This window comes from Protopterus annectens, chromosome 2.part2 (genome assembly GCF_019279795.1).
Source record: "Protopterus annectens isolate FY-2018-M chromosome 2.part2, PAN1.0, whole genome shotgun sequence".
Classification (NCBI taxonomy): Eukaryota; Metazoa; Chordata; order Ceratodontiformes; family Protopteridae; genus Protopterus; species Protopterus annectens.
Genome location: NC_056730.1, coordinates 48,736,676 through 48,758,936, shown reverse-complemented (window position 1 = coordinate 48,758,936; position 22,261 = coordinate 48,736,676).

The window sequence follows — 22,261 nt, the reverse complement described above, 5'->3', positions numbered from 1 at the left end:
CCCCCCTAACATTTTGGAAAAAGGGGTTTTCCGGTCATAAACAAAAATTGAACCCCTTTTCAAAAAGCCCCGTTACCAGTGGAAAATGGAATCCCTAAACCCCCCTTTTTGGAACCCTTTTTTTGAATCCCGTAAAATGAATGGTTTTTGGTTTCCAAATTTGGGGGAATTTTGAAATTGGGTTCGTATTAGTAAAAGGGGTTGGGCATACTTTTAAAAAAATTTAAATGAAAATAAGACCCAATGCCCGGAAATTTTAAATTAAAAATCCCCAAATTAAAAAGGGGTTTTTAGGAAAAACTTTTTAAAACCCTTTCCCAAATGAGGAAAAAAAAAATTTTTTTGGAAAAGGAAGAAACAAACGGGGGATCTTTTTTCCCCCCAAGTGGGCATACCAAAAACTTACCCTGAAAAATTGTGCCAAAACCCGGGCAAAATTGGAAAAATTTCACCCTTTTCCCCCCAAAAAAACCCCAAAACAAATTAACCCGTCCCCCCTAAAACCAGGTTAAAATTTAAAAACAGGGTCAATTTCCTTTTTCCCCCTTTCCCATAAGGAAACCTTTTATGGGACTTATAACAAGGGGTGCCTATTTAAAAAGTTAAAAAGGCCCACGCCCTTTGGGGGGGTTTTAACCCAAACCTAAATATGTTTTTCCCCCCGAAATGGAAAAAAGCAAAAAAATTTAGAAACGGGGCCTCCCAATGGGAACAAAAGAAGGGCCCCTTATTAAATAGGGGAAAATTTTTCTGGGCCCCCTTTTAGCAATGCAAGGTGACCCCTTAAACTTCTTCCCAATACAAATTTCTTTGAAAGGTAGTTAGGGGTTTAAAATTAAACCCGGGAACTTTTCCAAAAATGGGAAGCCCCTGGGATGAATTTTTACAGTTTTTCTTGGCCTTTTTGCAAGGATTTTTTAACAAATTCCCCCCTCAAAATTATTGGAAATCCCCAGCGGGAATTAATTCAACGGAAAACATAAAAATTTTAATTTCCCCTTTATTCAGAAAAGACCAAGTTTGGGAAACCCGGAAACCCCTTTTAAATACTTTTGGGTCCTTTTAAACCGTTCAAATGAGGTTTTTGGGCTTTCCAAATTTGGGGGTTTACTCAAATTGGGGTGGGGGGGGGGTTAAACAAATGACATCCTTACAAAAAGGAACCCCTTCATGAAAAGAATTTTGGCCCAATGAAAGGTTTTTTAAATTTAAAAGTGGGGGAAAAAAGGGCTGTTCCTTGGGCCCCTATTTAATTCCTTTTTTACCCGTGGGGCTGATGTTTTTTGGGTACTTTGTTTTTCCAAAGGGGGATGAACCCCCAAAAATTTTGGCATTTAAAAAGGCCTTACCGGAAAACCCGGCCCTTTTTGGGGGCCTTTTTAAAAAAAAAAAATTTGTATTATCCCCTCTCTCAAATTTAAATTTAACCCCAAACCCCCCCTTTTTTTTAAACCCCTTAGAAATTGAAAACAAAAGGGGTAGGCAACCTTAACCCTTTGCTCACCATTGTCCAGTTTTTTAAGGGCCCTTCCTTTTGTTTCAACCCCTCTATAAAAGGGTTTATGTTTAAGTTTAGTTTTTAAAAGGAATTTTGGGGGTTCCAATTTGGGAAGGGTGATGGGCTTTTGCCCCCCATAAAAAAAATTTTTGTACTGTTTTGGGCAAAGGGGCAAAAGGAAAGGTCCCCTTTTTTCGGGTGCCCGGGTGGGGAAGTGCTTAAATTCCCCCTATGTTTTTCGGTTTTTTGAGGGGTTCCTAATGGGGTTTTTTTGTTTCCCAAAGGGTGGGGTTAACTTAGGGGGGTATTCATCTTGGGCCTTTGTTGGGGTGGGGGGAATTTTGGGTGGGCCCTGTTCCCTCAATCCTGAATTGGAAATGGGTTTTATGTTGGGGAGTCCCTTTTCACGGATGCACAAAGGGGTAAGTTTTTTTTTTTTTTTTTTTTTTTTTCTTTCGCTTTTTTTTTTTTTATTAGTTTTCTTTTTTTTTTTTTTTATTATTTTTTTTTTTTTTTTTTTTTTTTTTTTTTTTTTTTTTTTTTTTTTTTTTTTTTAATTTTTTTTTTTTTTTTTTTTTTTTTTTGGGGGGGGGGGGGGGGGGGGAGGGGGGGGGGGGGGGGGGGTGGGGGGGGGGGGGGGGGGGGGGGGGGGGGGGGGGGGGGGGGTTTTGTGGGGGGGGGGGGGGGGGGGGGGGGGGGGGGGGGGGCCCATTGATGCTGTTTTTTTTTTTAAGGGGTTTGGGGTTTTTACCGGGGGGGGGTTCCTTTTTTAAACCTTTTTTTGGAAACCAAACTTTGGAAAGGGAATTTTGGGCCAAAAAAGGAAAGGAATTTACAAATTTTTTTAAGCTGGGAAATTTTTTTAAGGGGAAATTTTTCTTTTTTCTTTTCCCACCAAAAAAGGGGAAAAACCCCCTAAAAATTGAAAAGGCAGAAACGGGGTAACATACAAGTTCTTCCTTCCTTTGGGTTTTTTGGGGGGCCAAAAGATTTTGAAAAAACAAATTTTCCCCCAAAACCCCCACTCAAGCATTATTGAGAAACTCACCCAGCTGGGAATTAATTCAACGGAATGCATACAGTCAAAATTTGGAATTACACTTCTATCAGAAGACCAGTTACCAGTGACATACCTCAGGAATCTGTCCTAGGCCCCCTACTGTTTGGAATCCATTTCTCAGAAGTCCAGTCAAAAATAGATGGTTTGTGGCTTACCAAGTTTGCCAATTACTGCAAATTGGGTGCAGTCATTGAGTCCCCCAACAATGATGACATACTACAAAAAGGACTTACACTGAGAAATGAATTGAGCCAATGCCATGGATTTAAATTAAATGTCCACAGTGAATCCACAGGGATCTGTCCTAGGCCCCATACTGTTTGCAATCCATTTCACAGACGTGCAGGCAAAATAGATGGTTTGTGGCATACTTAGTTTGCCAATGACAGCAAACTGGGTGGAGTCATTGAATCCCCCAACAATGATGACATACTACAAAAAGGACTTACACAATGAAATGAATTGTGCCAAAGCCATGGACTTAAAATAAATATAAAAAATGTATTATCATCCCTTTTGGCAAAGGGTAACTCCCTGTAAATTACAATATTAACAGTACCCCCCTTAGGTCAAACCCGATGGTTAGAGATTGTAGAAAACAGGTTGATAGCAACCTTACCTTTGCTCACCATGTGTCCACAGCAGTAAGGAAAGCCTTCTATGTTTCACATCTCATAAGCAAGGGCATAGTTTCATAGTTTCATAGTATAGTAATAGGCTATCTGCCCTGGGGCATTTGTAAGCCTAGCCATAGTGATGTGGCTTTTGCCACCCCATGAAATGGTACAAAAATGTACAGAATAAATTTAGAATACTGTGCCTCTGTCTAGTAGTGACACAATGAAGGTCCCCTTATATAATAGAATTACTTTACTGTGCCCCTGTCTAGCAGTGACACAGATGTGACCCCTGGGGTAAACTTACAATCTCCCATCCACTCATCAAGATTTCTCTTGAAGAGAGTCAGTGAGGGGCTCTGCCTAATACGAACTGGGATCTTGTTCCAAAGCATGGGAAGCCTCTGGGTTATGAATCGATCCCTCCAGCATGTCCTATTCATACTTGTGCCGAGGTTTAAGTCTGATGGATTTGGATTTTTGAGGTGGAGCATGTCCATCAGATCCTGATTGGACATGGCCTTGTATGTCAGGCAGAGATCACCTCTGAGCAGGCGGTATGCTACTGAATAGAGATGAAGTTTCTTTAGTCTGGCAGAATAAGACATATGTTGGAGACCCTTGATCCTCTTGGTGAGGTACTTTTGTGGTCTCTTCAGCTGTTGCAAATGCCAGGTGAGGTACATACCAAATGGGGCATTGTACTCAATCATGGGTCTGATGAGGGAGGAGTATAGGGGTACAATGACATCCTTGGATCTGGATGTGAATCCCTTGATGATGAGGTGTGCAAGGTAGAATGTTTTTCTAACCACTTTGGCAATGTGGGTGTCAAATGAGAGGTCGCTGTTGACTTGGGTCCCTAGGTTTCTGATTACTTTTTCCGTACTCAGTGGGTTGCTGTCTATGTGATAATTTGTGGGTACTTTGTTTTTCCCAAAGGGGATGACTATACATTTTTTGGCATTTAGTTTAAGGCCGTGACTCCGGCACCAGTTGTCCGTTTCTGTGAGGCCTTTTTGTAGGATGTATGTGTCCGCTGGTGTATCGACTATGGCGCCTAGTCTGCAGTCATCTGTGAACTTTATCAGCCACAACCCTCCCATGTTTGCTTTAACATCTGAGAAATAAATGCAGAACAAGAGGGGTCCCAGGACAGATCCCTGTGGGACACCACTTGTGACTGGCTTTGAGTCTGACATTGCTCCAGCAATTTTAACTTTATGGGTTCTGTCCTTTAGCCAGTTTGCAACCCATCTAGTGACATAAGGGTTTATGTTTAAGCTGTTGAGCTTATCTATGATGCCTGAGTTGGGTATTGTGTCGAAGGCCTTAGCCAAGTCCAGGTAGGCTGTATGGACTGCTTTGCCCTCATCAATGGCTCTAGTGACTGTTTTGAAAAAGTCAACCAGGTTCAAAAGGCAGGATCTGCCCTTTACAAAGCTGCACTGGGTGGGGTCAAGTGTCTGTAGGTCCCCTATGTCTCTGTTTATGAGTTCCATAATGATTCTTTCCATAGCTTTGCAGACCAGGCTGGTTAAGCTTAGGCGTAGTTCCCAGGGTCTGTAGAGGTACCCCCTTTGTGGAGTGGGACCACTGTTGCTGTACGCCAGTGTTCAGGTACATATCCTGAAGTAAGGCTAAGGTTAAATAGCATTTTTATGTGTGGGTTTAGCTCCTCTTGGAGTTCACGTAACACGCAACCCAGGATACCGTCAGGTCCCATTGATGCTGTGTTTTTAGCTTTGTTTAGGACGGTTCTCACTTGGACATCTGAGATGAAAGGGAGATTACATTCAGCTGGGATAAGTATTTCTTCTTTTGGGGGTGAGGGAGGGGAGAAATTTGCACTGAACCTGTCAGCCAGAATGTTGGCAATATCTGTGGGTTCAGTGTAATTTTTGTTGTTGTGAACTAACTCTGAGCATATCTGAGGGTTTCCACCCAGGTTTCTAACATAGCTGAAGAAGGCTTTGTGGTTATCTTTAGTGTTCTTAGCGATTTTTCTCTCAAAGTTGGCCTTGGATGTTTTTATGAGAGAATGTAGTTTTCTGCTAATGTTGATCAGAGATGTCTTCCCTTCATGGGATTTTGCTCTGACGTGCAGTAGCTTCCTTCTTTTGTTATACAATTTGTTAATGGCTGAGGTCCACCAGACAGGACGCTTGCCTTTGGTGGAGAGGGACTTGGATTTATTTGGGATTGCATGATCCATGCATTCTTGGAGATGTCCATAGAAAGCATTTGTGAAGGATTCGGCATTGTGGGATGTGGTATCCACTGGCACAGTGGGCTTAAAGGATACCATCTCTTGTCGAGGAGAGGCGGGAAAACAAGGATTATTTTTTTGTTTTTTTGATAGAAACACACAGAAAATGCAGAAACAGTGATAAATCAGTTACACAGGCTAGCACACTTTAGTGGGCAGCCTCAACAGTTAAATTAAACAAACAAACAAACAAACTTTCGATCAAATTCGACTAAAAAGTAACTTTAAGTGCAGATTTTAAAATAATGCAGCAAACAGTTAAAAAAAACAGTTCAAGCTAGTTCAGGGTAAGCTACAGAAGCTACAGACATTACATCCAGAGCTAAGGATGTTATAATTCCCCTGTACTTATCCCTCATCAGACCACTAATAGAGTACAATGCTCTCTTCTGTACATACCTCACCAGACACCTGCAGCAGCTGGAGAGATCTCAGAGGTTTCTCACCAATTCAGGGCATTCAACACAGGACCTACATGGACAGACTGAAGACCCTGTCACTGTATTCTGTATCTTATAGGATATTGAGAGATGACTTGTGCGGCACATGGCCTACAGAGCAGTCCTGGACCTCGCCCTAATGGAAATGCTGCACATCTGCAAGTCAAATGGGACAGGATTCACTCACTCTAGGGATCTTAACTTAGTCTGCGATATTAACAGGACATGCTGGAGAGGCAGATATGTCACCCAGAGATTGCCACTCCTCTGGAACAAACTTCCAATTCACATAAAACAGACTCCTCAGTGACCCTATTTAAGTATAACTTAGACAACTGGATGGGAGACCATAAATTTACTCCGGGGGTGTCAGATATGTCAGTAACGTTAAATAAGTAACGAGGGTATAACATGGCTAGGCTTATAAAGGCCTTAGGGTCATTAGCCTTGTAACCATACTACAAATGTTTAGTTACCTCCCTACAGACACACCCCCATGTATAGGGACCCATATGACTTATGGTGTGTAGCTAGGCTTGTAAATGTCTTAGTGGCCATTAGCCTAGTAACATTCTATGAACCTATTTAAGGACCTGGGTATAGGGATAGATCCAGCTTTGAGTTTTTCTAATCATATCAACCAATTGGTTAATGGTAGTTATAGAACAATAGGTTGTATAAAGAGTTATGAAGTCTAGGAAATCAGAAATTGTGAAATTATTGTTTGTTAGTTACATTAGACCCAAACCTGGGTATGGAATAACAATATGGAAGTCTTATAAGAAAACAAGCATGGGTAAACTGGAAAGAGTAGAGTATAAATATATCAAGGCTATCCATGGATGACAAAATTTAAGATATTATGAAAGACTAAAATATCTGAACTTGTACAGTGTCTCATGTGGATATTTAAGAGGAGTCTTTTTCAGTTAAATAGTGCACTTATAGACACCTATCTCTGGAGTTGTTTGTGATTATCAAAAAGTACAGAATCATCAGGTAACGTGTGTAGAAGATTATATAGACTTGAGAGGTGCACTAATTGTCTGAGACAGTAACTGATGCATGCAATAGACTAACACATTACATTAAAGAAAGCATTAGTTTAGATATCTTAAGAACAACCTTGACACTTATTATTGAAATAACTAGTATACTGGCAGTCTAGAAGAGCATTATCCCGTACCTGAAATATTTTACGCATGTGCATGCATCGATACTTAAAATTAAGTGGTGATAGGGTGGTCAGAATAGAGCAGACATAATTTAGGTCATATACAGTCCTCTAGTTTGAGACAGCTGCTTAAGGCACACTCATAAGTAGCTTAGAGATGCCCAGAATAAAACAAATGTGGAAGAGACAAGCTACAAGTCCAGACTTATTTCCCTATCCTATGCATGCAGTTTTGTACAAAGTGCACAAAACAAGAAAATATTTCAAAGTTCCCAGAATGCTATGAATGGGTTAGAATGTCATTGTATCAGTGATCTGAGAGGAATATTCAAGCAGGCTTTCAATGATAGATTATTAATTTGTTTCTGAGAAAACTAAAAGATTTATCAGATAATTACAGGTGTGGCAGAAAGATGACAGTGTAAGCAGCCCAACAGGCAGAGTGAAAATGATCTTGTCTTCTAAATTCTGCAGTGTTGTTACAAGGCCTTCCATTTGCTGGATTCTTTAATTTGAGGTGTAGTTACAAGCAGGTATTCAGTGCTGATATAGAAGGCTGCCTCTGATAACTGCTGCAGGAATTTTTCTGTAATGAGATGTTTGTGGGAGGAAACGCATTCCAATAAAACCAACCAGAACTAGCTAGCCAAGCAGCAAACAAAATAAACTTGTATGAGCCTGGAGTACTGTCATGTTGGCTTGAATGTGACGATATATTTGACTTAAGTATCAACATCTAGCAGACATTCAACTTCTAGCAGACATTCTTCCCCAGATTAGTTTGCTTATGAAATATATATTAAAATGGTAGAACATAAGAGGGATCCTACACCTTACCAAATGACAAATGACAGTAGTTATACCTGAAAGAGTAGGGAATGATCCAGTGTTACTAAAGGAAGTAAACGTAAGCAATGTAGAAAGGAAATGAAAAATGGCAGTGGAGGAAAAACAACAGTCATGCGCTACGGAAATGGATTTGAAATTCATGTAATAGCAGTCTAGCCAAGTGAGGAAAAACGACTAGCACTTATGGATTGTTATGAGACAAATTATCAAAGACTCTCCAATTATAAGTGTTTTGCTACATATTGTACATACATTAGAATAAAATTCCCAAGTTGTCAGTCTTTTGGGTGATGTTTAATAAAAAGCCTGGTAAACTTTTTATTAAGGCATAGTCCAAATCTTTTGTGGAATTTCCTGGTGGTGTAATTCGAGTCATTGCAACAAAACATCAATAAACTTATATGAAAACAGCCCATACATGTGCAGAAGCTCACCAATTAAAGTCCATGAGCACACCTCAACAGTATACCTGCCTTGATGTCAGAAGTCACAAAAGGCAGCTAACATTTACCTTTACTACCCATGTATTTGGTACCATGCAGTAGTGCATGTCACACCACTGTTTTGTACAACTTGCTTTTCAACTTCTTTGGCATTCCTCTGTCATAGACTACATCTGACATTCTGCATCAGTTAGATAAAGCTCCTTTCATTTTAGATTTGATCTCCTCATTCAAGCTTCCCTTCACTTTATCCATCCCTTCCAACTACTTGAAGCTGTTTTCACTTATATCTCAACTCTCAGCTTATTTTTATTTCCCCAATTTGCAAGCGTTACAGCTCTGTATTTAGTTTCATTCCATATGCCTTCAGTCTTAAATTCCATTCTTCTAGCCTTCACTGACGTTTTTGCTCAGACTCTGCCTGTAATGCCACATAATCTGCATATAGCAATTTTGTTGGTCTGTCCAGTATGAACAGCAGTGAGCTCAGAGCTAAACTCTCATGCACACCCAGTCCCATTGGGAGCCCCTCTGTGAGACCAAACACTGTTTGTACTTGAGTCATTGGGTCCCTGTACATAGCCTGCACTAATTCTACCAATGTTTCTGAGACGTAAAATAACAGCAGGACTGCCCAAATCAACTTCCGTGGGACTTTGTCAAATGCTTTCTCCAAGTCTAGGAATGCCCAGTTGGACTCTTTCCTCATATCTAGCTTCTCCTCAACTATCCATCTCACTGCAAGCAATGGATCAGTAGTACTGCATCCTGAGCTGAGTCCAATATGTTCATTTCCCATCTTACTTTTGACTGCTCTGCATATCCATATATCAATTACCCTCCAGAACTTTCATGTAATGTAACAGGAGTCTGATACCTCTTGGCTGTGCACAGTTTGGAATGCCCCCTTTGTTCTTCAACACTGGCACAAGAATGCTTATTCTCCAGTCATCTAGGATATGTCTTATGCTTTTCTCTCCACACTAATCTGAGTACCCTCATGAGGCATTTCTCCCTATCTCACCAAGCATCTTTATCATATCTGCCTTGACCTCTTCTGACCCTACTGCTTTCCCGGTCTTAATTTTTCCTTGGTGCCATTTTTACTTCTGTAGTGGGTTCCTCTTTTCTCATTGTAGACTGTCTGCGGTCTACAGCTTCTGTGGGGTTTTCTTCATATAGAAGCTTCTGGAAGTACTCATTCCATCTGTCTTTGATGTCCTATGGCATGGTAAACATGTTGTTGCTGGCATCCCTTATGAAGGATGTCTAACTATTTTCTTTATCTTTCTTTCTTTTCCTTACAACGTGATATAGTTTCTTTGTGCCATCTACTGAGTCACTTTCCAGAAGTTGGTAGAGTGCCTCTGATGCCCTATTCTTTGCTATTGCAACTCATTTCTTAGACTCTTTGTTAGCCAACCAGTATTCCTTCCGAGCCTGGTCTGTCTTTTGTAACTCCCACATTTCATGCACTCCATTCTTTTGATGACTTCCTGGGCTTCTGCATTCCACCACCAGCTTTCCTTATGTACCTTTTTTTCCTTACCTAGCCCAGCTGCATATCCATTCTATATTCCTCACACATGTTGTTTTGAGGCACAGCCATTGTTCTTCAAATCCACCTCTGTCCTCTTCTTCTTGAGGTGCTAACAGCCCTGAGTAATTCCTTGAACTATTGTGCTTTCTCCTCAGTCAATTTCCAGGTCATCAGTTTGGTCTCTGTTGACCTTAGAGCTTTCTCTGACTACTGCTTGCAGTTCATTGTGGCAATCAGTGGTTTATGCTGTGGGCTGACTGCTTCACTGGGGATGAATTTGCAATCGCTGATTCTACCCCAATGCCCTTTCTTTACTATGACGAAGTCTAACTGAGTTACTTGTTGGCCACTCTTGTAAGTGATTTTGTGACTATTTCTCTTTCTGAACCATATGTTGGCTACTATCACTCCATCTGCCAGTCAGAAGTTTAGAATTGCTTCTCCGTCCTTCTTTCTGTTGCCCCATCCATGTGGACACAGGCAGTCCTGTGCACTCAGGTCATCCATAATCAACACCAATTCATGCTGTCCTGCTTTTTCTACTAAGTCTTACAGCTGTTGTCTGAATGAACTCTTTTCCTCAGTATCACAAACCTGCTGTGAGGCATAGGTCGAGATTATAAATACTACCGTATCATTAGGCTGGAATCTTATTACCATGAGTCTGTCATTAATTCTGATGACATCCCTCACTCTCTTTTGAAGCCTAACCCTTACTGCAATTCCCACACCATTTCTGGCCTGTCTCCCTCCTGATTATTTGACTCTGGATTGCAATGCAAGTGGCTTTGTTCCACTGCCTTCATAAACATCTAAGCATTTTACCCAATATCCACTGTCCTTTATTGTCTTTCTGGTCCCTTCAAAGTAACAAGTCTACCTCCCTTGTACTGTCTAGATCCATTTTTGATCTACATCAGATAAGCTAAGTTGCAATTCTAGGCTATAGACTGGAGTTCCTTCTACTGTTGTAATAAAGACACAACAACCTTGTCTAAACTCTATAATCTGATAAATCCAATACAGGAAACATTATATCTCCTTAAAAAGCTTTGATGTCAAAGCAAATAAACTCCTTAGCTTGCCAAGTCTATTCAGCAACATATAAAGCATGGTGAGTAAGTACAGTCTGAATGGAAAAGTGATCCCAATAATGAAGTTAAATACTTTAAATGTCAACGACTCAAAATATTAACTAGAATTTCCACTAACTTGGCCAAAACTGACTACTGCAAAATGATCACTGTCTCATTGTTAAGCCAGCCAAAATTATTCTGAAAAGCAATTAAAAATCTTGGCTACACACAACAAATCAATGTTTTCTTTAATTGTAGACTTGAAAGACAACAAAACTACAGTTGTTGTTGTTCTTCTTTCAGCTTTTCCCGGTTAGGGGTCGCCACAGCGGAACTCCGGTCCACTAATGATTGGCAGTAGATTTTTACGGTGCCAGCTCGACGCCCAACCTTCAATGAAGGCATGCCCATTTATGCATGTTTTTCGAAAGCCACTCGACCGCAGGGAGGACATGCAGACTCCACACAGAAGGCGCTCCAGCAGAGAATCGAATGGGAGAACCTCTTGCTGTGAGGCGATAACGCTACCGCTGCACCATCGCAGCTTCACAACAAAACTACAGTAATCTTCCATTTATTACTTAACATACATTAAGAAATCTGCCATTTTTCCCCATCTTCTATTATACAACACTTTACAAAATCCTTCATTTTATGTCAAAACTATCATGAAATCAAATGTTGAAAAAAACCTTAAAATTCATGACATATGTAAAGTTTTTACATTTATTTTATCCTTTGTTGACTGGGTTAGTCCTCTTTTCAGAAGAGATCTAAGGTGGCGCTTATACTACTAAGGGAGCTTTGGCCAGGGCATTAGGGAACTTCCCCTACTCTCCATATGGGGACATGCTTTGCAGATGCACTTTCTATTTTTGTGTCGAGCATGAAGGTGGCTCAGGGAATCAGTGAGTGTGATACAATGAGAAATGAAAGTGGTAACTGTTGATGAAGTTAGTGATGGTACGAGGGCTACTGCGGTGATGGATGAAAACAAGGAGGAAGAGTTACCTTGTAAGGAGTGAAATTATGTAGTCATCAGATCAGAAAAGGAAGTAGAGCCTTCTCAAGAGATTGATCATAGAAGGGCAAATGATTTATTAGCTTATGATACTGAGGAGATATTTCAGCAAAACATCTTCAATGGAGAGGTAGCAACACAAGATTGTGTTGTAACAATCCTCCAGTCAGGAGGGTTGTTTCATGTTTACTTAAAGAAGATGATTCCTGTGCTATTCCATATCCTTATTTGGATAAAGGGAAGCTTCTTTGTTCACCAGTGGGAGTGGGGAGCACTGAGCAGCCTATTTGTCCATAGAGCAGTGGTTCCAGGCAGAAACTTGTAGTCTATTGGCCATTTTGGGTCAATTCCTAGCTCTTTTCAACCCCCTGCTATAAAGCCCACTTTAGCGCTTTTCGTGATTTAGCGGAGTTGCCCATAGAGCACCATCGGGCAGCGCCGGTTAAACAAGGTTAAACTATTTCTGGCTCCGTAAAGTCTGCTTTTCAATTTTTCCCTTAGAACTTCTCTACTTGCAATCTAAACAGTCTATTCTCTATCTCAAAAGCTCAGCACTTGCTCCTAAAGCATTTTTATATAGGTAAAGCTCAGCACTTGCTCCTAAAGCATTTTTATATAGGTAAAGTACTTGTATACTAAACAAAGTACTACATTAGCCTAGAATCCCCTTGAGTACCCATTTCCCTATAGGTCCCTTCTGACTCAGTTACACAGCAAACTTTATCACTTTTTCTAGCATGTCAAGGGTCAGTTGCTAGCGTCCTCTCCTGTTCAGCTGGTAAATCTGGGCATCTTGAGGCAATGTTACAATTGCCTCATGTACACAGACAACCCACTCCTTCTCCCACAAAACACAAATACATGTGAGAGATGCAACTATATAGCCAAACTGGAGGCTGAGCTCTCTCAACTCAGGACTGGCAAGACCAGACAGGAGGAGAAGGAAACCATGCACACCACAAACCCAGTTTCACATAGAACTATCACAACTGCAAAACAAACACATAAACACACAAAGACATACTCGGAGGCACTGATCAAAAATCTACCAAAACTACAGAGGCCTCCAAAGCAGACACCCAAGCAACTGCCACCTCAAGACATAAGACATGCAACACATAGTTCTCAAAGTCAGTGTGCTAAACAGTCACAGCCCTTAAGGCCAAACACAATGCCAGACACACTTGTTATAGGTGACTCCATAGTCAGACACATTGACGTCCCACTCACCAGACTGAACAAGGAAAAGATCACAGTAAGCTGCCTGTCAGGTGCTAGAATCCGCCACATAACACAAGCACTCAGGTCACTCCACAGCAAGTACAAGTATGACTCAGTCATTGTCCATGCCGGTGTGAACGACCTGAGACGTACCTCCCTGGACTACATGAAAAGAGACATAGAGGAGCTCTCAGATTATGTAGCCCAGGCCGGTATGACCCTGACCCTGAGCAGTATCCTACCCTCACCAAGAATGATGCCACAATACAGAGACAAAATGATCAGCTTTAATAATTGGCTTAATTACTGGTGTCATTCTAAGGGGATCCAATGTCTGTCTGCCTGGGATGACATGCTTGACAAGCCAAGCTGCTTCGCAAGGGACGGCTTGCACCTGTCACCCTGGGCTTCCGGATATTGGCAAAGGCTCTTGCCACCCCCATAGTGCCTTTTTAGGCAAGGCTCAAATGATAAACCTACCACCCTAGAAAACAAAAATGGAGAAAAACTAAGGGTAATACTGCTCAATGCCAGAAGTCTAAACCTCAAGATGCACGCCTCGAAGCCCTCCTCAGTATGGAGAACATCGATGTCTGTGCTGTGACTGAAACCTGGTTCAAGGCTCCTGAGAGCACCCCAGCACTATCAGGTTATACCTCATATCATGCTCCGCCCCAAAATCCGGACCGAACCACAAAAGGAGGGGAGTATCCATATTCATAAAGGATACCCACACCTCCAGGTTAGTGGCAATGCACGAAGCATCGGAGACCATCCAGGTGCAATTAACCATAGGTAAAACTGCCCTACAGTTTGTAACATGCTACAGACCACCTTCTCAAACTCAGGAAACCCACACAGCCTTCCTGAAGACACTGGAGAGTATGAATGTCTCTCCAAACACCATCATATTGGGTGACTTCAACTACCCAAACATAGACTGGGAACATTACTCAAGCCCCAACACCCTAGCCCAAAGGTTCCTTGAGTTCATAAACTCAAATGCTATGGAACAACTAGTCACCATTCCCACAAGAGGAGAAAATATACTAGACCTGATCATCACAAACATGGGGACAAAATGCTCCACACCGGAAGTATATCCCTCATTGGTGAGATCAGACCATAAATTAATCTCACTGGAGATCCACATCCCGCCCCCACCCCCAGCAAAAAAGACCACAGTGAAGAACTTCTCAAAAGCAAACTTCACACTTCTTAAGACTGGATTGGTATCCTTCAAGGCCCCCGAGCCAATGGAAACCACAACCCACGCTGCTGAAACCCTTACAAATGCCTTCTACGAGCACCTCCAGGAATGTATGGATCAAGCAATCCCTAATAAAATCAAGACCCTTTCCACCAAAGGCAGGCGCCTGGTCTGGTGGACTCCAGCCATAAACAAACTCTACAACAAGAGGAGAAAGCTACTACATGACAGAGCAAAATCCCTAAAAGGGAAGGCATCTCTGATCAATACTAGCAAAAAACTACAATCACTCATAAAATCATCCAAGGCCAACTTTGAGAGTAAAATCGCTAATGACACAAAAGACAATCATAAAGCCTTCTTTAGCTATGTTAGAAACCTGGGTGGAAACTCCCAGATATGCTCAGAATTAGTCCAAAATGATAAAAAATCACTGAACCCACAGACATTGCCAACATACTGGCAGACAGGTTCAGTGCAAATTTCTCCCCTCCCTCCCCACCAAAAGGATAAATATCTATCCCACCAGAGTCTAGCCTCCCAAACATCTCAGATGCCCAGGTGAGAGCTGCTCTCTCTAAAGCAAAAAACACAGCATCAATGGGACCGGACGGTGTCCCTGGCTGTGTGCTACACGAACTCAATGAGGAACTAAACCCACACATAAGGCTGCTGTTTAATCTTAGCCTTACTACAGGATATGTACCCAAAGAATGGCGTACGGCAACTGTGGTCCCACTCCACAAAGGCAGTGCTTCTACGGACCCTGGAAATTACCGCCCCATAAGCTTGACGAGCCTTGTCTGCAAAGCTATGAAGAGGATCATAATGGAACTCGTAAATAAAGACATTGGGGACCTACAGACACTGGATCCTACCCAATTTGGCTTTGTCAAGGGCAGATCCTGCCTCTTGAACTTGGTCGACTTTTTCGAAACAGTCACTAAGGCCATTGATGAGGGTAAGGCAGTTCACACAGCCTACCTTGACCTAGCAAAAGCGTTGACACAATACCCCACTCGGGCATCATAGAAAAGCTCACCAGCTTAGATGTAAACCCATATGTCACAAGATGGGTTGCAAACTGGCTCAAGGACAGAACACACAGGGTTAGAGCTGCTGGTGCCATGTCAGACTCTAAGCCGGTCATGAGCGGTGTCCCACCGAGCTCAGTCCTGGGCCCCTCTTGTTCAGCATTTATTTTTCTGAAGTGCAGGCAAACATAGGGGATTGTGGCTGACAAAATTTGCAGATGACTGCAAACTGGGCACCATAATTGACACTCCATCAGACACAGACATCCTCCAGAAAGGTCTCATAGAAATGGATAACTGGTGCCAGAGCCATGGCCTTAAGCTAAATGCCAAAAAATGTATAGTCATACCCTTTGGGAAAAAGAAGGTAACCCCTAATTACCACATAGGTGGTAATCCATTAAACATGGAAGAAGTTATCAGGGACCTGGGGACCCAAGTCGACAGTAACCTCTCTTGACACTTACATTGCCAAAGTGGTTAGGAAGACCTTCTACATTGCCCACCTGATCATGAAGGGATTCACATCCAGATCAGGAGAGGTCATTGTACCCCTGTACTCTTCACTTATCAGACCAATGATTGAGTACAACGCCCCATTCAGAATGTACCTTACCCGACACCTGCAGCAGTTGGAAAGACCCCAAAAGTTCCTCACCAAAAGGATAAAGGGGCTCAAACATATGTCATACGATGCCCAACTGAAGAAACTCCAGCTCTATTCAGTCGCATACTGTCTGCTCAGAGGTGATCTGTGCCTGACATACAAGGCCATGTCCAACCCGGAATTAATGGACATGCTCCACCTCAAAAAATCCAATTCCACCAGAGCCACGAGAGTAAGAGACTTAAACCTCAACACGGATATAAATAGGACATGCTGGAGGGACAGATTCATCACCCAGAGACTCCCTACACTATGGAACAGAATCCCAGTCCATGTGAGGCAGAGTCCCTCACTGACTCTGTTCAAGAGAAATCTTGACGAGTGGATGGGAGATCGTAGGTTTACCCCAGGAATCATCTCTGTATCACTGCTGGACAGAGGCAGAGCAAACTAATGGGTATAGTATTCTCATCCTAAGGGGTGGTGAAAGCCACACACACTCTGGCTAGGCTTATAAATGCCCTAGGGCAGATAGCCTAGTATGAACCTATGAACCTATGTTCATTCAGAATGAACCAGAGAGTGAAGTAGTTGTTTCATGGGATGAAATTATGGAGAAAATACAAGAAGAGGAGGTTGCTAAGGGTACAGTAAGAAAGGAATCCTACACACACACAGTGAAAGAAGGAGATAGAAAAATCGAAGAAGTGAAGGAAGTAAAGAAGAAATCCATTATAAGGTTAAGTAGTAAGAAAGGGAAAGGACTTGAAAGGTATGAAGTATGGGGCACTGCAATTGCACCATTGAGTGTTTCACACAATCAGGCAAAGGCCTTTCTTCATATTAATAAAGAAATGCACTGTGATATATTGTTTGTAATGAGACAGCATATGAAGAGTTTCTTAGAACAGTATTAACTAAAAAAAGAACCCTAACCCTTGGAATGCGTTTGTGGTTCAGGCATTTCATAGAGAAACTTAAAAGAGAGTTTTGATACAATTTAGAATGGAAGTTGAAAAAGAGGAATTAAAGGACTTTTTGAAGACAATATGTAAAGAAGTTATGGCCATAACAAAAATATATGATGATCAAGGTTTGTGGACTGGGGGTTGGAAATTTGAGGTTAGTTTGAAAATGTAAAATTAAAATGCACATGTTCCAAGTGTGATTAATGCGGATGGCAACAGAAGATTTATTAAATATAGAGGGCAGTCAAAACATGTTTTTCTGGAAAAAAATAATCATTTGATTAGTGATTGTGATAAACAAAAATATGTTATTTGTAGTAAAATGGGGCAGGAAGCAAAGAAAATATGACATGAATTGTAAAATATATGGAAAAACTGGGCATACATGGGTCAACTGTGAAAAACATGTAGACGTTCTAGAAAAAAAACATACACAGGATCCTGTACATGATATAGATAGAAATATAGAAAAGGAACAAGAATGGCAGTTGAGTATACAGGAAAGCAATAAAGATATAATAGTAGATGAAAAAAGTGGAAAAAAGGAAGGGGAAGAAGAAGTGATCGATACTAGTGAAGAGGAATATGTAAATTGGTAGGTAGTGAGAGGAAAGAAAACGTCTATAGGAAAAAGGGTGAAAGAGAAGAAAAGAAAATTTAAAAGTGTAGTTGTGAAAGAAAGCAAAAAAGTTAAAGGATGAGAGGGGATAATAATAATAATAATTTTCATTTTAAAAGAAGGTTGAAGATCCTAACATTAAATGTTAAAAGCATAAAGAGCATTAAAAGAAGATTAGATAAATTAGAATTGTGTGCCTCATTGGACATGCATATAATTGTATTAGAAGATACTAGAATTTTGATAGGACAAGAAAGGCTACAATCTGAAACATGGAGTGGAAATATATGGAATATGGGAAATTATACATGCTCAGAATAGGTATGTTATGTCAGGAAAACATTAAAATTTTAGATTTTACAATAGTAGAATTGGGAAGAATAAAAGTTATAGATTTAAGGTGGAAAACAAGTGTTTATAGAATTATTGCAATATATCCATATGATACAAAAACACAAAAAAGGGATAATGTTTAAAAATGTCTAAATTATGTAGCTGTTAATATGAATATAATAGTGGGGGATTTTAATTGCAATTTAAGAATAAGGAAGAAAAAGGTAGTGATGTTAGAACTCTATAAGAGGAAAATAGTTTTTTATTCAGCCATGTCCAAGGGTCAGCTCCCAGTGTTCTCTCCTGACTATTTGATGAATCTGGGCATCTTGAAGCAATGTAGAAATTACCTCATGTACACAGACAACCCTCTCCTCCTACCACCCAACACTACAACCTGTGAGAGATGCACTTATATAGCCAAACTGGAGGTAACGCTCTCTCCAACCAAGACTGAACTTGACAGTCATGAAGAGAAGGTAAACATTTGCACCACACCACACTCATCACATAGTCTCACTAAACCTACACCACCAAAATCCACACATAGTAACACAAAAACATTCGCGGAGGCTCTCAATAATAATCTGTCTAAGTAACAGAGACCTCCAAAGCAGAAACGCAAGCAAACTTCATCCCCAACACAACCCAAATGACACATAGCCCGCAGACTGTGTGTGCCACTCAACCACAGTCAATAAGGCAAAACAACATACCCAACACACTAGTCATAGGGACTCTATAGTCAGGCACACTGATGTCCCACTCACCAGACTAAACAAGAAGGTTACTGTCAGCTGCCTGTTGGCTGCCAGGATCTGCCTCATAACCCATGAACTCAGGTCAATCCACAACAAGTGCAAATATGACTCTGTCATTGTCCATGTTGTTGTGAATGACCTGAGACGTACCTCCCTGGACTACATGAAAAGAGACATGGAAGAGCTCTCCGATCTTGTAGCCCAGGCAGGTATGACCCTAGCCCTGAGTAGCATTCTGCCATCACCCAGAATAAAATCACAGTACAAGGGCAAAATGATTGACTTCAACAATTGGCTAAGCTTCTGGTGTCATTCTAAGGGGATCCAGTATCTGTCTGCTTGGGATGACATGGTTGACAGACCATGATGCTTTGCCACAGATGGCCTGCACCTGTCACCCCTGGGATTCTGGATACTAGCTAAGGCTCTTGCTGCCCCTATAGTGCCTTTTTTAGGCAGGGTTCAAATAACAAATTCACCACCATAACAGGAACAGGCAAGCAAAAACTGAGGGTAATGCTACTCAATGCTAGAAGTCTAAATCTCAAAATGCACTCACTCGAGGCACTCCTTAAAATGGAGAACATCGATATCTGTGCAGTGACTGAGACCTGGTTCAAGGCTCCAGAGAGCACCCCTGCACTACCAGGCTATAACTCATACCACACTTTTTGGCCATGTAACTTGGACTGAAACACCAAAGGTGGAGGTGTGTCCATATTCATTAAGGATATCCACACCTCCAGGTTAGTTGCTCAGCATAATGCATCCGAGGTTATCCAAGTGCAACTAACTCTGGGCAAAACTACAATCCAAATTGTAGCTTGTTACAGATCCCCCACCATGCTCCAGGATTCCCACTCCTCATTTCTTGATGTACTGAAAAATATTAGGGTTGAACCAAGCACCCTAATAATGGGCGACTTCAACTACCCCACCATTAAATGGGAAAATAACTTGTGTACCAACTCCTTAGCTCAATGCTTTCTGGAATTCATAAACTCCAATGCCCTAGATCAACTTATCCACACCCCCACCAGGGGCAACAATATCCTAGACCTAGTCATTGCCAACATGAGTGGCTGGTTATCCACAGCTGAAGTCAGCTCCTCATTGGTCTGATCTGACCATAAGGTTATCGCCCTTGATATCCACATCCTGCCCCCACTCCCCATTAGGGAAACCACAGTAAAAACTTTCTCCAAAGCCAACTTCATGCTTCTTAAGACAGAAGTGGTGAACTTCATGACACCCATGCATATGGACAGCACAGTTACAAGTGCTGAATCCCACACAAATACACTCAATATGGATCATGCTATCCCAAACATAACCAAGATGCTATCCTCCAAAAAAAGGAATCCAATCTGGTGGTCCCCTGCCATAAACCATCTGTACAACAGAAGGAAGAAACTGTTGCAAAAGAGAGTAAAATCCCATTAGTGGAGGAGCTCCCTGGCCAGCCTCAATAAGAAGCTGAGATCCCTTATAAGATCCTCCAAAGCTAGCTACGAAAACAAAATCACCACTAAATCCAACACAACCACAAAGCATTCTATAGCTATGTCAAGAATCTAGATGGCAACACCCAAATCTGCTTTGAGTTACAGCACAAAGGCACAACAATTCCAGAACCAACTGATATTGCCAATATCCTGGCAGATAGGTTCAGTGCTAACTTTACCCCCCTCTCACCCCCTAAAGGGCCCATATCTATACAGGAAAAATGCAGAGTCCCTGTAATCACAACTATGCAGGTAAAAACTGCACTCTCTAAAGCCAAAAACACAGCATCCATGGGACTGGACAACATCCCAGGCTGCGTTTTACACGAACTTCAGAATGAACTGGCTCCCCACTTAAGCACCATGTTCACTAGTAGCCTCGCATCAGGCTTTGTGCCAGTGAATGGTGCACAGCAACAGTTATCCCACTCCACAAAGGGGAGCCACCACTGATCCCAGGAACTATCGACCTATTAGCCTGACGAGCCTGGTCTGCAAGGCCATGGAGCGTATCATCATGGAATTCATAAACAAAGACATTGGTAACCTCCAAACTTTGGATCCCACCCAGTTCGGGTTTGTGCAAGGCAGATCATGCCTCCTGAACCTGATTGACTTCTTTGAGGCAGTCAACAAAGCAGTGGATGAGGGTAAGGTGGTTCACACAGCCTATTTTGACCTTGCCAAGGCTTTCGACACCATCCCCCATTCTGGAATTATAGCTAAACTCACTAAACTAGGTATAAATCCCAATGTCACAAGATGGGTTGCCAACTGGCTCACTGACAGAACCCACACTGTAAAAGTTGCAGACTCCAAATCTGACCTCAAAGCAGTGACAAGTGGAGTACCATAGGGTTCCATCCTGGGACATCTCATGTTTGGTATCTACTTCTCTGACGTACAGGCTAACACAGAAGGCCTCTGGCTAATGAAGTTCACAGATGACTGCAAACTAGGAGCCATAGTCAAGTCCCCAAATGATATGGACATCCTACAGAAGGGTCTCACTGAGACAGATGCCTGGTGTCAGAGCCATGGCCACAAGTTCAATGCCAAAAGTGCAGTGTCATCCCCTTTGGTAAAAACTCTGTAGCCATGAACTACCACATATGCAGCAATCTACTTAACACCAAATGCGTGATAAGAGACCTTGGGACCCAGGTGGACAGTAGTCTCTCCTTTGATAGTCACACCACCACAGTACTGAGGAAGTTCTTCTATGTGGCACACCTCATCATAAAAGGGTTCTCATCAAGGAAAAAAGAGGTCATTGTTCCCCTCTACTCGTCACTCATTAGACCCATTATAGAATACAATGACCCTTTTAGAATGTACCTCACAAGACATCTGCAGCAGCTGGAAAGGCCACAGAAGTACCTCACAAAGAGGATTACTGGCCTCAAACAAATGTCCTACACTGACCACCTCCATAGCATATCGCCTACTCTGAGGTGATCTCTGCCTAACATATAAAGCTATGTCAAACCCAGAGCTGTTGGACATGCTACACCTAAAGAAATCCCAATGCCTCCAAGCTACACGCTTTAGGGACCTAAACCTTGTCACCACAATAAACAGGACACACTAGAGGGATAGATTCCTGTCCCAGGGACTTCCTATACTCTGGAACAAGCTACCCATCTATGTCAAGCAAAGTTCTTCATTAGCACTCTTCAAGGAAAATCTTGATGAGTGGATGGGAAATAGGAAATACACCCCGGGGATCACTCCTGTGACTCTGCTGGACAGTGGCACTGGAAAATAACTTTATTGGGTGGCGTAAGCTATGGAACCTTGCTGGCTAGGCTTATGTAGGCCCTTGAGCTGATAGCCTAGTACCTACCTATGAACCTATAAACCTATGAAAAGTGGAAAGTTATACACATGGGATAACAATCATTGGACTTATAGAAGAAATTAAATTAAAACTGACATTCATTATTTTTAGTATCTGGCATTTTAAGTATTTTGCAAAAAGGGATAAAAAGCATAGTTTTTTTTTTCAGATCATGT